Consider the following 13,537-nt stretch of genomic DNA (forward strand, 5'->3'; position numbering starts at 1 on the left):
GGTGTTGGGACAGCTGGAATTAGTATCTCCCCCCCCCCAAAGGCAGAGTTCTATTTTCTCCTTCCAAGCTCGAGGGGATGCAAACTCTCTTTTCCTCTCTCATCCCAAATCTTTGGCAGTACTGCTTTATCCCCAGGCTTTGAAGCAACCCTGCTGGGGTTAGGGGCAGTCACTCTTCACACAGATCAAAGTTCTATTGCCCCAAAGTGGTGGTTTGAGAAAATTTGGGAGGAGGGGGGACAGGGGAGGAACCGGTACTCAGTCTCAGGTCACCCCACAACTGCTAGAAAGAGAGAGAGAGAGAGAGACAGACAGTGACAGAGATAGAAGAGAAGTAAAACAAAGGGATGGGGAAGAGAACATAGTCAATGAAGCACTTACTATGTGCCAGGCACTGTGCTAAGCATCTTACAAACATTATTTCACTTTATCCTGATAACTCTGGGAAGTAGCTGTGATTATTGTTCCTGGCAGGTGTGTGTGTTTGTTTTTTGCATTTTTTACAGTTGAGGAAACTGAGGCAGAGATGAAATGACTTGTCCAAGGTCATATAGCTAGTAAATGACAGAGATCGGATTTTAATTCAGGTGTTCTTGACTGACACTGAGCCACCTCATTTGCCCAAGATTACCCAAAGCCATGTCAGGGTCCATATTTGAACCTAGGTCTGTCTTGATTGCAAATATTGTGTTCTTTCTTCATTCTACCACTTTTCTGGAGTTTGGGAACTTTATGATTCTTAGGAAGCCTATCTAGTAAATAAATAAGTAAATAAAAACTAAATAATCAATGATGGGGCCAACTAGATTGCTCAGTGGATAGAGCTCCAGGCTTGGAGTCAAGAGGACCTGGGTTCAAATCTGACCTTGGAAACCTAGTTTTGTCACCCTGGGCAAATCGCCTTACCCCGTTTGCCTTAGCCCTTGCTCTTCTGTCTTAGTGTTGTTCTTAAGACAGAAAGGAAGGGTTCAAAAAAATCATTGATGAGTCTTTGCAAGACCTCCCCCAAATCTGGTCTCCCAGTGCCCAGCCAGGCTCCTGTGTTCTCCCTAGCTGGCAGCCCTCCCTGTTTTCGTGCTGACCACTGGTCAGGTTCAAGGGCCCACCTCGGCCGAGAAGCTCCCTGCCCCGACTGTTCCAGCCTGAATTGTCTTCTTCTTCCCTTTCTGACCTCTCATCATATTCTCAGCCAGTCCTGTACAAGTTGACACTTGATTCTCTCTTGCCTGGGATGGTTCCCTCATTAACAAATCACGGAACTTTCTAGCCTGAGGGGGCTCCAGAGAGCATTGGGTCCATCCCCCTCTTTTTCGGATGGGGAAACTGAGGCCCAAGGAGCAAAAATAATTTGCCCAAGGCCCCAGAGGAGGTTAGGAGCAGAGCTGGGATTAGAAGGCAGTTACTGAGATTCTTTATCCCATTCCAGGGCATGAGTCACACGGAGTCTCACCAGACTGTGAGGTCTCTAAGGATGGGGACTGCCTGCGGACGCCTTCCCAGCCCTCCTCCTCCCCCCCTGGTGTCCTACAGAGGTCTGGGGACCCTGTGGGAGCCGCCTGGCTGGCCCGGGGCCTGGACAAAGCTCAGGAGCGCCTGGTGAGGGCCTGGCCCATTGCATAAACCCGGTAGCCGGAGGCTGCCCGAATGCTGTCTGGCAGGCCCCCATCGCTCAACACTTCCCAGTCAGGGTGGGAGGGATGCAGCCAGGGGGGGGATTAATTAGGCCTTGTGCCTGTCTCCCCGCCTGGCTGCCTGTTCCTGGGGTGGCTGGGGGAGACCTTCCGGGCCTCATTACGGAGGCAGATTCCCCTTTCTGGCTCTGCTCCCTGGAAGGAGAGATGATCAGCCTTTGATTGTAGCCTCCAGCCTGCTGGGCTGGGCTCCCTGGTTTGGGGAGTTTTACTGGCAGCCAGAGAAATTTAACCCTTCCAGCACCCAGGCACCACTGTGCAGGGCCGAAGGCCTGGGCTGGGACCAAGCAGTATCCAGGGGCTGGAGTCTGGGCAGAGCCCCTGGGAGCCCCCGAGAGGGCTCTACTTCCTGTAAACTGAGGCCAGTCCTTGAGCTTCCTGTCTCTGGCTTGCTGGATGGAAAACACATGGTTAAATGCTGAGTTCCAGGACCCCGAGAGAGGCAAAGACATGGTCCCTGGCCTCCGGACACTCACTCTCTAAAGGGGACGGGGCGGAGTGGGGAAATGACCAGGTACGGGCAGCTAAATGCGGGGGAAATGGAAGGAACACCTTATAGTGCTCTAGGAAAGGACATTATGCTTTTTGTTAACTCATACTCCCAGGAATTCTACTCAAACAAAGCTTTTGGGTGGCTCACTGAATTGAATGTCAGACTCAGGTCCTGGGTTCAAATCTGACCTCAGACACTTCCCAGCTGTGTGACCCTGAACAAGTCACTTGACCCCCATTGCCTAGCCTTTACCATTCTTCTGCCTTGGAGCCAATGCATGGTATTGATTCTAGAAGGAGAGGGTTAAAAAAAAAAGGAACAGAAGGGAGACAAAGCTGCCTTCCAAATCTGCTTAGTGGATGGAAGGTAAGTGAAGGCAGGCCTTGTCCAGGGGAAGGGTCTGTCTAGGCAGGAGGAGAGGGGTCGGCCGTCTCCTTTTCACTGCCTGTCTGTGGTGGGAGGGGGTGCACAGTATAGCTCCCTGCTCTCCCTGGGACAGGGCTCTCTGCTAACAAGAAAAGAAACATCTTCATGGAGAAGTTAGAAGACAGAAACAGAGGGAACCCAAGGGCCAGTTCAGAGGGTGCACCCTTCTGTGGTCCAGTCATTTCAGTTGTGGCTGACTCTTCAGGACCCCATTTGGGGTTTTCTTGGCAAAGATCTTGGAGTGGTTTGCCATATCCTTCTCCAGTGCATTTGACAAAGAAGGAAACTGAGGCCAACAGGATGAAATGACTTGTCCAGGGCCACACAATTTGCCATTTCCTTCTCTAGCTCATTTGACAGAGGAGGAAACTGAGTCAAAGAGTTAAGTGATTTGCCCAGCTATAAACTAAATGTCTGAATCCACATTTGAACTCAGAATCTTCTTGGCCCCAGGCTTGGTATTCTATCCACTGGCCCATCTAGCTTTCCCATGCACTAGCAGGGCTGACAGAGAAGGATTGGAACAATCCCAGAAGGCTTCCATGGGGAGGTAGAATTGAAAATAGTTGTGACTTATCATGAAAGCAGTTTCGTGTAATGGTCTGGCTATTAGTTCTAGTAAACAGGATGTGAGTTCAAATCCTGTCATGGATACTTACTGTGTGACCTTGGGCAAGTTAGTTAACTTCTCTGAGCCATCTGTAAAATGAGGGGGTTGGACTAGATGACCTCTGAGGGCCCTTCTTGCTCTCATTCTGGGATCCTGGGTCCTTTCCAGCCTTATGGCATTCCCCACTCTTGGGAATCAATGAGTACTTCTGAAATCCCAGAGATCTGACTTCCCTTGCCTCTGCCACTAAATTTCTGGGTGGCCTTGGGCACGGCCTTTCTTGTCTCTGGGCCTCAGTTTCTCCATCTGTAAAATGAAGGGTCTCTCAGATCCTTTTTAGCCCTCCCAGCCCAGGATCTCACAGTCCCTGGCCCTGAGGACTCCCCCTCCTTTCTTCCCCTCCCTCCTCTATGAAAACCATAGCATAGAAAATCTTCCTTGGGGACAGGTTGGAGACTTGCCAGGGCCTGGCTGCCAAGTTTTGCTTCTCACTCCCTTGGGGGGAGGTGGGGAGAGGGAGGAGGCTCTTCCTCTGGTGTGGAGGAGGGGTGGAAGGGAATGGTGATGCCTTCGGCTACCTCACCCCTACTCCCAATCCCCCTCCAGAACTCCCAGAGTGCCCCTAGGCAGAGAGCCTGGCTGGAGACGGGGTGGGGGTGCCAGGCCAGCCCCTGGCTCTTAGAACAGAGCAGGAGGGGGTGCTCACCTCACCTATCGCCCCACTTTGGAAACAAAAAGCCCTCAGGAAGGAGGAGGCCTACCTTAGGCACCAGGGAAACTCAGGAATTTGGGGCCAACCACGTAAGAGGGAGCTGGGAGGCTGGAGGCTTTAGTTCTGGGCCTGGCCCCCTTCCCCACTTCTGATTTGGCCAAGAGACCAGGAGGAAGTATGGCACCTTTGCAATCTAGAGCTGGCCTTGGTCTACCACCTTCATTTAACAGAGGAGGAAACTGAGGCTAGGGGAGAGGAAGGGACTTGCCCAAGATCACATGGCTTATAAGTAGCTATCAGGATTCCCATCTCGGTCATCTGACTTTAGGCTAGGGCTCTGACAGCTACACTGGGCTGGCTCTGGCCTTCAGGTTTGATTGTTTCCTTCTCTGCAAGATGACCTGGGCTGGCTTAAGGATCACTAACATACCCTCCAGCTCTGACAGTCTAGGGTTCTAATGAAAATCGAGGGAGAGCCCTGACTTGGAGTGAGAGAAAAGACTTGGGTTTGGTGGGAATCGGCCACCAGCTTCGAGACCTTGGAAACATCACTTGATCCTACTATAGAATCAGAGACTGATATTTTCTGTTCCAAGGCTCCTCCCAGCTCTAACATTAGTTCTAAGGTCCCTCTCAGCTTTGACATTTCATGTTTTAATGCCCTTAAGGTTCCCTCCAGCTCCGACATTCTGGGTTCTAAGGGACTCCCAGTTCTGACATTCTGGGTTCCAAGGTTCCATCCAGCTCTGACATTCTGGGTTCTAAGGGACTCCCAGCTCTGACATTCTGGGTTCCAAGGTTCCATCCAGCTCTGACATTCTGGGTTCTAAGGTTCCCTCCAGCTCTGACATTCTGGGTTCTAAGGGACTCCCAGCTCTGGCATTCTGGGTTCCAAGGTTCCCTCCAGCTCTGACATTCTGAGTTCTAAGGTTCCCTCCAGCTCTGACATTCTGGGTTCCAAGGTTCCATCCAGCTCTGACATTTTGGGTTCCAAGGTTCCATCCAGCTCTGACATTCTGGGTTCTAAGGTTCCATCCAGCTCTGACATTCTGGGTTCTAAGGGGCCCAGCTCTGGCATTCTGGGTTCTAAGGTTCCCTCCAGCTCTGACATTCTGGGTTCCAAGGTTCCCTCCAGCTCTGACATTCTGAGTTCTAAGGTTCCCTCCAGCTCTGACATTCTGGGTTCCAAGGTTCCATCCAGCTCTGACATTCTGGGTTCCAAGGTTCCATCCAGCTCTGGCATTCTGGGTTCTAAGGTTCCCTCCAGTTCTGACATTCTGGGTTCCAAGGTTCCATCCAGCTCTGACATTCTGGGTTCTAAAGTTCCCTCCAGCTCTGACATTCTGGGTTCTAAGGTCCCTTCCACCTCAGCTCCCACAATCTATGACTTCAACCCAGGGCAGGAACAAAGATGCAGAAACAGAGCCAAGGGAGGAGGTGGGAAGGCAAGTGTGGGGCAGGGAGCTGGGAGGTGAGGGATGGTCCTTGTTTCCAGGCCTCCTGCCAAGATGAGAAATGAACTCTTTCTGGATTGCTTTTTCAGGCGGGTGGGGGGTAGAGAGTTGGATGGAGGGTATTAGGATCCTGAGACCTCTGAACTACCTCCCCCCCCAATCCATCTTTGCTGCCGGAATATAGGCTCCATTTGCATTAAGGGGTAAAGGGGGGGCACAATCACTGTCATCCAATCTGGAGCAGTGCCAAATGGAAGAAGGATTTGGTTGGTTCAGTTTGTCCTCAGAGGACAGAACTAGGAGCAATGTGGGTGGCAAGATGAGGGAGATGAGGGGGAAGTCACAGGGGGCACCGATTGTGGCTCAATTTCAAGGAGAGCAGAGGGAAGCGTCCTTAAGGATTAAAGCTATCTGGCTAAAGAAGGTGCTGCCTGGCATGGTAACGAGTCCTCTATCTTCAGGCAGATGCTTAGTCAGAAGATTCCTCAAACGTTGGTCCAGATGTTATTTGAGGAACTTTTTGGCTCTGTAATTGGAGGAGTCTATGGACCCTATTGGTGAGTTCTACTTTCCCTCTTTCTTTTTTTTTCTTCTAAACCTTTCCCTTCTGACCTAGTAACAATTTTAAGGCAGAAGGGCAAGGATTAGGCAAATAGGGTTAAGTGACTTACCTAGGGTCACATAGCTAGGAAGTACCTGAGGCCAAAATTTGAACCCAGGTCCTCCTGACTCCAAGTCTGGCATTCAATATTCACTGTGCTACCTACCTAGTACTAGCTGTCCCCTCATTCCCTATTTTAATGATTTTGTGAAGGGCTAAGTCTTCCTTTAGTAGCCCCAGCTCTGGCTTATGCTTGGCAGTGCCCCAATGCTCTGCTTGGTCCAGAAGTGGTCCAGTCAAAGTGTTTCTTTGTGATCTGCCCATTCCTCCTTCTTCACCCAAATGGGGGAAACACAAACAAGCCTGGAGGTTCAGCTTTCAGGAAGAGCCAACCTCCCAGGATCCTCTTGTCCTAGATCCTGCTCAGGATTTTAGGCTGGAAGTGACCTTAGAGACCATCAAGGCCAGTTACCACATGTCACAGATTCTGTTTTCTAAAGTTTTGATTCAGAATGGAAAAACTGAGGGCCCCAGAAAGGAAGTAGTCTGGCTACATTCATAACTTACTGAACTTCTCTTTGCCCTCCCCTTCCCTCTTCTCTTCCCTCCTCCCCTCCTTTCTCCTCCCTTCCTCTGTCCTCTCTTCTCCCCCCTCCCCTTCACTCCCCTCATCCTCTTCCTACCCTTTCCTTTTTTTTTTAAACCCTCACCTTCCATCTTAGAACCATATTGGTTCTAAGGCAGAAGAGTGGTCAGGACTAGACAATGGAAGTTTAGTGACTTGTCCAGGGTCACACAGTTAGGAAATGTCTGAGGCCAGATTTGAACCTAGGACCATCCATTTCTGGACTTGGCTCTCAATCCACTGAGCCACCCAGCTGCCCCCTACCCTTCCTTTTTAAAAAATACACATTGTATCCCAAATACCAAGCATGGTGCCTGGCACATAGAAATTGCTTATTGTTACTTGTCCTTCATTTTTGAAGATGCCCAGAGACATCACAGACAATGTCTTGACTTGTGCATGGATTGGACTGCCCAAAGTCATCTGCCTCACTCTTTCCCAGAGTCCTCAAAGTCCAATGGCAAGCTAGTGTTGGCCTGGGATGCAGTGGATGACCTTGATGGTCCCTTGAAGATAGCCAATGGGCCATCCATTGGCCAAGCCATCCATCGGTGGGTTACAGGGATGGATGTCTACCCCAGATGTGTTAAGATTTCACCTGGTGGAATAGGCGGATGAGAATGATTTGTCACAAGAGCCACGAAGGTAGTCAAAGCAGGCTCTTTGGAGCTCTTAGAGTTTGGTCAGCCCTAAGTGATGCAACAACTCCAAAGGCCTCGTGATGAGAAGTGCTCTCCACCTCCAGAGGGAGAACCAGTCAGATCTGAGTGCAGATGGTAGGACACTGACAATTTTTCGTGCTTTCCCACCCCCTCCCAACATGGCTAACATGGAAATATGCTTTGTGTGGCTTCATATGAATCATTACATGTGTACAAAAATAGATATCATATCATGAAACTGATACAAAAAAAAATGTTCATTGAATGATGAAATGTTTGTTGATTGACTTTTTCCCAAGGAAGGGGAGATCCTAGCAAGTCCCTGAGGGGTCCTTTGGATATGACTGCCTAGAAAAAGGCTTTTTAATATCTTCCTTAATTAAAACCCCTTTCTCCTCTTTAGCTTCCCAAGGGGGAACAACAATTTGGCCGCCTCCTCCTCTTCCCAGAAACCGTCGGTGGCTGGGCTCCTCCCTGGGGCCCTCATGTATCTGGGGGGCCCCCAAGATGAGCATGAGGACTGCCTGGCTTCCAAATAAAGGGAGTAAGACAGTGAGTCACTGCTGCAGCCCCATCACCTCCTCTCCAGGCAAAACAACCCCAGGGTTCTCTTCCACTTTCCTCCCAGGACCCATTTTCAATCCCTTTAATCATCCCTGTTCATTCTCTCTGGAGCCGCCCCAGCTCCTCACAGTCCTTTCCAGCGCTCAGAGAGTGACCGAAAGGCTATTAAGAGCTGACTCATAGAGGACAGGAGGGATAGCACCTCTGACTTCATCCCAGAAGCATGCTGGCTTTCTCCCCAAGGGAACCACATCACTGACTCATAGACCGCATGTGGTCAGCTAGGACCCCAAGTCTTGTTCTTTAATAGTGATAACCGGCATTTATGTGGCCCTTTAGAGTTGGCGAAATGATTTTTATTATTCATTATCTCATTTGTGTTTCACAACACTGGGAGGTAGGTGTAGTTGGTATTGTTATTATTCCCATTTTACAGTTGGGGAAATTGAGCCTCAGAAGAGTTCCATGCCTTGCATATGGTCTCAGAGCGAGCAAATGTCAGAGGCAGGTTTGAGTCCCAAAGCCACGTCCGGCATTCCTACTATACTGTAGTGCCACCTACTGTGGCCAGTCAGCCGGCTAGCCTCTTGCCTTTGGATCCTTGGGCTCTTGGTTCCCTAAGGGTGCCTGCCAGCTCTCATCACCCTTGGATTTATATAGTCATTTCCCCAAAGCAGACAAGGGCCCATCTTTAGATTTCTGGATTCCTTTCTCTTCTCCCTGCTAGCTAGAATAAGGCAGGTACCTTGATGAAGCAGATAGAATGCTAGGTCTGGAGTCAGGAAGGCCAGCGTTCAAATCCAGCCTCAGACACTTACTCATTAGGTGACCCTAGGCAAGTCACTTAATTGCTGCATGCCTCAGTTTCCTCAAATGTAAAATGGGAACAATAAATGCATGTTCTTTCCACAGTTGTTGTGAGTATCAATGAAGATAATAATTATAAAGTGTTTAAAACAGTGCCCGGCATTTAGTAAGTGCTATATAAATATTAGTTATTATTATGGTACCTTCCTGCTATAATATTCTGAGTATTTGATTTGTTTTATTTTTAAAATCTTTACCTTCTATCTTAGAACCGATACCAAGTATTGGTTCCAAGGCAGAAAAGGCGAGGCAATTGGGATTCTCTCTCTCTCTCTCTCTCTCTCTCTCTCTCTCTCTCTCTCTCTCTCTCTCTCTCTCTCTCTCTTTCTCTCTCTCATTGATTCCTTCCTTCCTTCCTTCCTTCCTTCCTTCCTTCCTTCCTTCCTTCCTTCCTTCCTTCCTTCCTTCCTTCCTTCCTTCCTTCCTTCCTTCCTCCCTTCCTCCCTTCCTCCCTTCCTCCCTTCCTCCCTTCCTCCCTTCCTCCTTTCTTTCTTTCTTTCTTTCTTTCTTTCTTTCTTTCTTTCTTTCTTTCTTTCTTTCTTTCTTTCTTTCTTTCTTTCTTTCTTTCTTTCTTTCTTTCTTTCTTTCTTTCTTTCTTTCTTTCTTTCTTTCTTTCTTTCTTTCTTTCTTTCTTTCTTTCTTTCTTTCTTTCTTTCTTTCTTTCTCTTTCTTTCTTTCTTTCTTTCCTTCTTTCCTTCTTTCTTTCTTTCTTTCCTTCTTTCCTTCTTTCTTTCTTTCTTTCTTTCTTTCTTTCTTTCTTTCTTTCTTTCTTTCTTTCTTTCTTTCTTTCTTTCTTTCTTTCTTTCTTTCTTTCTTTCTTTCTTTCTTTCTTTCTTTCTTTCTTTCCTTCTTTCCTTCTTTCCTTCTTTCTTTCTTTCTTTCTTTCTTTCTTTCTTTCTTTCTTTCTTTCTTTCTTTCTTTCTTTCTTTCTTTCTTTCTTTCTTTCTTTCTTTCTTTCTTTCTTTCTTTCTTTCTTTCTTTCTTTCTTTCTTTCTTTCTTTCTTTCTTTCTTTCTCTCTCTCTCTCTCTCTCTCTTTCATTCATTCACTCATTCACTCACTTGTTTTCTGCCTACATGAGGACTTTCCCTGATCCTCCCCCGTCATTAGTTCTCCCTCTTAAAATGACTTTGTATAACTTTGTATTTACTTACCCCGATACATGTTTTCCCACTTAGTAGAATGTAAGGGTTCTTGAAGGCAAGGATTGTTTATCATCTTAACTTTTGTAACTCAAAAGCCTTCCAGGCTCCTCTGCAATTTACCAAATTGTAGTTGTTTAGGTTGAGTCTGACTCTTTGGGATTCCCTTTGGGGTTTTCATGGCAAAGGTCCTAGAGTGCTTCTTTCTCTAGCTTATTTTATAGATGACAAAACTGAAGCAAACAGGATTAAGTGACTTTCCCAGGGTCACACAGCTAGAAAGTGTCTGAGGTCAGATTTGAACTCAGGAAGACTCATCATTTTGATGCCAAGCCCAGCACTCTATCCCCTGGACCTCCTGACTGAACTAGTATTTTTGTTGAATTAGTATTCATTTAATCTCTCTGAAGCCATAGTATATTGAGCTGAAAGGAATCTTCAAAATTAACCCCAGAGAACCTTAGAGCCCAATGCCTGGTACTTAATAAATGCTCACTGATTTGGTGGATTGATCAGCTAATCAAACCCCCTCATTTTGTGGAGGAGAAAACTAAGGATCTCAAAGAAAAAATGATTTGCCCAAAATAACTTAGGGAGTTAATCAGAAGACCAGAACTCAGACCTAGGAGTTGGAATTTCATTTAACAATCTGCTCTTTTGTGACCGTAGGGCTGCGACGGTCTGGTACAAAAGGACCTGAATATAGGGTTTGGGGTCCTGGGTCTGAATTAGATTCCTGACATTTGCTAACTCTGTGAACTGGAACAAATCCCTTCAGCTCTCTGAACCTCATCTTCCCCCACCTAAAAGTCATCTTATGGCACCTCTCTCTGTCTCTGAAAATTGTAATAAATATAAATGCAGCACAGCTACATTTGAAAGTATAATATAAGTAGGGGCAGCTAGGTGGCTCTATGGATGGAAATCCAGGTCTGGAGATGGGAGGTTCTGAGTTCAAATTTGGCCTCAGAATACTTTCTAGTAGTGTGACCCTGGGCAAGTCATTTAACCTCAACTGACTAGCTCTTACCTCTCTTCTGTCTTGAAACTGATACCTAGTATCAATTCTAAGACAGAAAGTAAGGGTTGTTTTTTTTTTAAGAAAGTAGAATATAATATAGGTGTAAATATAGGGCAATTCTAAGCCTGCCAGGTTCTAGGTGCCGGACAAATATATAATAAAGGCAAGGTTTGGGGGTGACAGATGAAGGTATAGAGCTGTATGTCCCTCTACTTGTTTTGGGGTTTGCATCGTTCTCTTCCCTTCATTTGCACAGGAGACCCAGAGGATCCTAGAAAGTTGGAAAAAGAAAAACGAAGGAGATTTAGACCCAGATAGTCTTTGGCTTATTTGTTAAAAGTCAGCCCCTAAAAATGAGCTTTAAGCATAGAAATGTGACACAAATTACCAGGAATTAAAGACTTCCTAATACTAAATCAGCTAGACTGAATGATTGGCTAGCTGGCCCTTCGGTTTTCCTTCCGCCCCACTAAAAATGGACTCATAGAAATGCAGACTTTTCTTCTAGAGAGAAAAGTCTCACCAGGCAAAGTCTCTGTCTTGGGCCCGGCAGATTTCTTTTCTTTTGGAAGAAATGCTGCTGAAGGGTTTTCCCTAGTCCGCCTCTTCGGTATGTGAAGGACCCATCTCCTCACCAAGAGAGCTGACGTTTCAATCTCTGGCTTCTAAGTTAAATTAGAGTTGGAGTTTGGGTAAGAGCTAGAACCCTTCTGCTGAGGATTCTAGCTGAAGGCCAGAAGTGATATATACACCATTCTACCCAAGTATGACAACACCAGGAGAATGCTGCCTGGCAAAGACTATATTCCATTTACAGGTTGTGTGACCCTGGACAAGTCACTTAACCTCCATTGCCAACCCCTTACTACTCTTCTGCCTTGGAACCAATATATAGTATTGCTTCTAAGGCAGAAGGTAAGGCCTAAAGAAAAACCAAGCCTGGCAGCATTAGAGGCATGAGTTGTCCCTCTACCCATGCATTCTGTTCATGTGTGTTTCCTCTTAGTATGATTGGTTGTTCTCCTTTGAGGACCCAAAGGACACCATTATTTTGGGGCCAATGCATAGTATGTCTAATGGAGACTGATTGGAAAATAACATGAACTCGAAAGGCTCTCAGGCAGGTTGGTCACAAATAAGCCACAGGAACAGCTGAGATGGAGATGTCTCTAAATTTTCTTCTGAACTACTGTAGCTCTGCCTTGCTCATGGAGTATAACGCCTGCTTCAGTGTGGGCACACCATGCTGACTAGTCCTGTGCCAGGGTCTCCCATGGCTCCCAAGTGGTACTACAGTTCTTCAGAGAGACTATGAGAGTGTTAGCCTGCCCTATCCATATGCTTTCATTGTAGGCATGGCCTCTGCACATGCTCCCTAGATATGTCCACTTTTTCCTTGGATGCTCTGTGTGCGTGTGTATGTGTGCATGTGCATGTGTGTGTATGTACACATATATAATGTTTGTGGGGGGATGTTCCTAGGGTTTATGGGAGAAAATGTTCTATCCTTACTTTTCCCACTCTGCTATTTCATTCAAAGTCTTTGCTTTGCCCTAATTGTGTCCTCTGGCTGACTAGTAAAAGCAAACACTTGGTGGGGGCTCCTGAGCGATTGTTGTTGAATGGCTGCAGACTGACGAAGTGCCTTGCACTTGGGTGAGCTTTTTGGAAGGCCCCATGGAGGGGGGGTGAGGGGAGTGTGCCCTCAAGTAGAAATCAAGCATGTTGTGACATTGTGACTCTGATCCCCGAGTTACTCAACATTGCATGCCAGGGGAGCAGAGAGAGGGAAGGAAACCCCTTATTTTACATGTGATGAAAACTCAGGCTCTAGAAGTGATTCGTTAAGGTCAAACAGCACACTGGTGAGAATACTGGGACTGAAGCCCAGTATTCCCTGGTAAGAGTGCTTGCCCAGTTACTTTGCAAACTTGAAAACAGTACCTAAATATGTGTGATTCTACTGCCCTGAGCTGCCAATCTGCCTGGACTCCTTCCCTTTGTGAAGTATGCTTTTGTTTGTACCTTTCCTAGACAGTCAGAGCTGAAAGAAGGAACCTCAGAAATCTTATTCTCCAAACTCCTTATTTTACAGATGAGGAAACTGAGGCCCAGATTGCAATTAAAAAAAATTTAAACTCTTACCTTCCATCTTAGAGTCAATATTGTAATTTCTCCACTCAATAATTTCTTATATTATTGATTTTATTTGTGCAGATTTCTTTCAGTTACATGTAATCAGTTAATTAGTTTGTCTTTTAAAATGGTTTCTCTTTCTCAATTAAGGATACACCTATTGCTCAGAACTGTGAAAGTTATGTGATCTGTTTAGCTATTTAAAAAACTGTTATCTCCAATCTTAAAGACATTCATTTTGGAAAAAAAAAGAATCAATAGTATATATTGGTTCCAAAGCACAAGAGCGGTAAAGGCTAGGCAGTGGGGGTGAAGTGACTTGCCCAGATTCAAATAGCTGGGAAATGTCTGAGTCCAAATTTGAACCCAGGACTTCCCATCTCTAGGCCTGGCTCTCAATTCCCAAGTCAATTAGTTGCTGTGCCCTCCCAAAGTTCTTTTGAAGTTGGTGAATGGTAGAGCCTGGATGGAATTTTGATCTAAAGTCTTAGGACCTCAGTTCAAAGCCTGGCTCTGTTCCTTAATTTCTCTTTG

This window comes from Monodelphis domestica, chromosome 4 (assembly GCF_027887165.1).
Source record: "Monodelphis domestica isolate mMonDom1 chromosome 4, mMonDom1.pri, whole genome shotgun sequence".
In the NCBI taxonomy this organism is placed as follows: Eukaryota; Metazoa; Chordata; class Mammalia; order Didelphimorphia; family Didelphidae; genus Monodelphis; species Monodelphis domestica.